The 5,000-nt window shown below is 45.8% G+C and overlaps 1 protein-coding gene across 3 annotated transcripts in view; it reads left to right on the top strand.

Annotated features, from left to right (window-relative positions):
- The window catches only part of LOC106881869 (paired box protein Pax-6), a 201,900-nt gene that overhangs the window by 87,213 nt on the left and 109,687 nt on the right, over positions 1 to 5,000 (top strand). The window lies entirely within an intron of this gene.

Genomic DNA, 5,000 nt, shown 5'->3' with positions numbered 1-5,000 from the left:
AGCAGCTGTAGACAAAATGGTTGCTCCGTGGCAAAATTGTAAAGAAGCGTCAAAAGTACTCAGAGATTTAGTGCATTGGGGATCCATCGTCGCGAAGTAAAATGGCGGCTGTTTGCTAAAATTGCTTCCGGCGTCGGTTAAAATCAATATGGCAGCCATTGAATTCATGGAATCACTATAGCTACACCGGACAGAACAGGGTTGCGTCGACAAATCGGTAGAGCATCATGGGTGATAATATATTTAGTGTTGTAATATTTTAATTTTTTTTTTACTTGTTTCAGTCATTTGACGGCGGCCATGCTGGAGCAACGCCTTTTAGTCGAACAAATCGACCCCCGGAACTTATTCTTTGTAAGCCTAGTACTTATTCTATCGGCCTCTTTTGCCGAACCGCTAGATTACGGGGACGTAAGCACACCAACATCGCTTGTCAAGCGATGTTGAAACAAACACAGATACACACACACACACACACACACACACACACAAATACACACACTTATATGTACGCGTGTATATATATATATATATATACATACACACACACACACACACACACACACACACACACACACACACACACACACACATATATATATATATATATATACACACGACGGGCTTCTTTTATTTTCCGTCTATCAAATCTCCTCATAGGTTTTTGGTCGGCCCGAGGCTATAGAAGATACTTGACGAATGTGCCACGCAGTGGGACTGAACCCGGAACTGTACGTTTGGGAAGCAAGCTTCTTTATTTCATAAATATTTGCCCTCCTCCGTTCTCTCTCGTTCTTTCCTTCCTTTCTCCCCTCGCTATTTTCCTTCAATTTCTTTCTTTCTTTCTTTCTCTCTCATTCTTTTCTCTCTTTAATCGTTTCTTTTACATTTTTTTTCTTCGTTTATTTCGTCAGTTCTTCTGTCCTTCTTATCACCGTCGCTTTTGAAACGGGTGCAACCCACACCCGAATAATTCCAACTCACGCACACACACACACACACACACACACACACACACACACACACGTATATGAATGCTCATACATGCGCTGGCACGGCTGGGTGGTTAGGAAACTCGTTTTGCAGCTCTGTGATGCCGGGTTCACTTCCTAAGTGCAGCACCTTGGGCAACAATCTCCTTCCCTAGTTGGCCGGAGTGAATTTTGTTGATGGAAACTGTATCGAAGCGCATTATAATTGAAAGAACCCCGTCACACACGCACGCACATATAAATGTTTTTGTGTGTATGTTTGTGCCTATTTGTCCCCTCCACCATCACTTGACAACCGATGTTGGTTTATTCACGTCCCTGTAACTTTTTGGTTCAGTAAAGTGGTATGGTAGAATAAGTACTACACACACACACACACAGACGCACGTACATACGCATATAGACAGACACAGGTATATGCATGCATACACATGCATATACACACACTCACAAACACACACACACATGCAGACTCTGGTGCCTCAACTTAAGTACCATATTCATTTGAATCTAAATTTTTGCTGAACACACAGACACACACACACATATATATATACACACACATTTATATGTGTGTGTGCGTGTATATACATGTGCGTATATATATATATATATATATATACATAGGGGGGAGAATATACAAAAAATAACAACAGACGAGGACAGGTGGTGTAAATAACAAAAGTATATATTAGTATGACGCTCGGGAATACGGAAAGTCTTTGACGTTTCGAGCTACGCTCTTCAACAGAAAGAATACGGAGACAAGGAGAAAAACACGGAGAAAAAAAATTGAATAGTGTTCAGTCAACGGTCAATCATAATAATGTGTGTGTGTGTGTGTGTGTGTGTATGTGTGTATATATATATATATATATATATATACACGACGAGCTTCTTTCAGTTTCTGTTTATCACATCCTAACGCTTTGATCGGCCCAAGGCTTTAGTAGAAGACACTTGCCCAAGGTGCCACGCAGTGGGACCGATCCCGGAACCCACGGGGTTGAGAAACCAAAACCTTCTTACCTATAGAGCCTGCACCTACAAAGCACACACGCAGCAGGCAGAATCCGTCTGTTCTTCCCTGGAGAGAAACTCCAGCCCTGTCACTCACCTTTTACGAAGTGAACACACGGACACACATTCGCTCGCTCACGCACTCACTCGCTCGATTGTTTCCCCTCCGTCTTATCATATGATACCCTCCCCTTCCTCCTACCATGCAACGTCACTAACTTTCTCTTCCTCCTTCTCCTCCACTCGTCTTTCCCCCCTCTCTCTCTCACTCTCTCTCTCTCTCTCACTCTCTCTCTCTCTCTCTCTCACTCTCTCTCTCTCTCTCTCTCTCTCTATATATATATATATATATATATATATATACATATATATATATGTATTTCTCTCTTTATATTTCACCTCCTACTCTTACTCAATTCCCCCTCCCTCTTACTGCTAGTTTCTTTCCTCCTTCCTCCACGGCAGTCGCTTACACACACACACACACACACACACGTACAGACACACACACACACACACACACACGTACACACACACAATGTATAAATGCATTATATATATATATATATATACACACACACTAACACAAACACATACACACAACGTATATATACAGGTATATATTTATACACACACACACATATACATATATATACATAAGTACATACTCACTTGTATAAACGTACATGCATATATGCATAAACACACACACACACACACACACACACACACATATAAATATAAACGCATACACAAACACACACGCATCCGTGCACACAAATGCTAAACCCGTTACAAACATACATCCACACACATTAACTCACACATAGGTATACACATGCACACACTCATATAGAGGGCGAGAGAGAGACACACACAAGCACACACACATTCACACCTATGTATGTATATATAGATGTGTGTGTGTGTGTGTGTGTGTGTGTAGGCGCAGCCGTGGCTGTGTGGTAAGAAGCTTGCATCCGAAACACACGGTTCCAGGTTCAGACCCACTATGCTCTTGAGCCGACCAAGTAGGATTTGGTAGACGGAAACTGAAAGAAGCCCATCGTGTATATATATATATATATATATATATGTGTGTGTGTGTGTGTGTGTGTGTGTGTGTGTGTGTGTGTGTGTGTGTGTGTGTGTGTGTGAGAGAGAGAGAGAGAGAGAGAATATCTGTCCTACCTCCACCGTAGTTTGACAACCGATGTTGCTGTGTTTACGTGCTCGTAACTTAGCAGTTCGGCAAAAGACAGCGATCGAATAAGTACTGGGCTTACAAGGAATAAGTCCCGGGATCGATATCTTCGACTAAAGGCCGTGCTCCAGCATGGCAGCAGTCAAATGACTGAAAGTAAAAAAATATACACACACACACATATATATAGGCGCAGGCGAAGCTATGTGGTAAGAAGCTTGCTTCCCAACTCCATGAATCCGGGTTCAATCCCATTGCGTGAAACCTTGGGCAAGTGTATTCCACTATAGCTTCGCGCCGACCAAGGGCGGAAACTGAAAGAAGCCCGTCGTCTGTATGTAAAAGTATATGTGTGTGTGTGTGTTTGTGTTTGTCCACCATCACAGCTTGACAACCGCTGTTGGTGTGTTTATGTCCCCGTAAGATAGCGGTTCGGTAAAAGCGGACCGGTGGAATAAAGTACTAGGCTTACAAAGAATAAGTTTAGCGAGTCGATTTCTTCGACTAAAAAGAAATCCTTTTAATGCGGTGCTCCAGCATTGCCGCAGTCAAATGACTAAAACAAGAGAATACACACACACACACACACACACACACACACACACACACACACACACACACATATATATAGAGAGAGAGATACATACACAAATATATATCTATAGAGAGAGAAACAAATACATACACACACATCTATCACCACCACCACCGCTACCACCAACAAACAGGGCCACCGTCAACGCCACCACCACCACCACCACCACCATTGAATATATCACCGCTCTCATAGCCACCATCATCACCATAACATATTTACCGCCGTCAACGCCACCACCATAGGTTAGACACTATCGTCCTCATCACCACCGTCCCCATCATCACTTATAACGGATTTACCACCATCGCCGACTCCAACAAACGACCATTACGTTCCCTCCACCATCGCCAACACCACAATCCGTTGTTACCTCTCCGCCGCCATCACCATGGAGACGATACCACCGCCGTCGCCACCACCAAGTGACTATTAACCTCGCCGTCCCCGAACCACTATTACCCCCCTCCCCGTCGCCACCACCATCACATAGGCGAGAGCATCTCTAGCCCCGTCACCGCCACGATTAGTAATAAGCTACACTTAGCGCCACCGTCACCGCCACCACCATATAAACAATACACCACCGTCACCACTACCACCACCACCAAGCAAACGATTCATCGCCGTCGCTACCGTCACGATCGCGTAAATGATACATTGACGTTGACGCCACCACTACCGCCGACGTCGACGCCACCGCTACCGCCGACGTCGATGCCACCGCTACCGCCGACGTCGAGGCCGCCACTACCGCCGACGTCGACGCCACCGCTACCGCCGACGTCGAGGCCACCGCTACCGCCGACGTCGACGCCACCGCTACCGCCGACGTCGAGGCCACCGCTACCGCCGACGTCGAGGCCGCCACTACCGCCGACGTTGACGCTACCGCCGACGTCGACGCCACGGTACATCTGTCTCCACCACCACCACCACCACCCGCATATCAACGATACACTCCGTCGCCGCAGCCACCACCACCACCACGAGAAACAGTCCGCCGTAACCGTCGCCGCCGCCATGATCACTAATAAAGAAAACTCTTCTCTGTCCCCACCACCTTATACACAATGCAGTGACGTCGCTACCGCCGCCGCCGCCACCACCACCACCATCATCGTTATTATTACAACGACCAATCACCGCCACCAATAACAAGCCACCACCACCACAGCTATTAACGCCG

The sequence above is a fragment of the Octopus bimaculoides genome, chromosome 29 (genome assembly GCF_046866305.1).
Source record: "Octopus bimaculoides isolate indiv1 chromosome 29, ASM4686630v1, whole genome shotgun sequence".
NCBI classification, from domain to species: Eukaryota; Metazoa; Mollusca; class Cephalopoda; order Octopoda; family Octopodidae; genus Octopus; species Octopus bimaculoides.
Note: the sequence above shows the minus strand (reverse complement) of the source record. Positions and strands in the feature narration are given on the sequence as shown.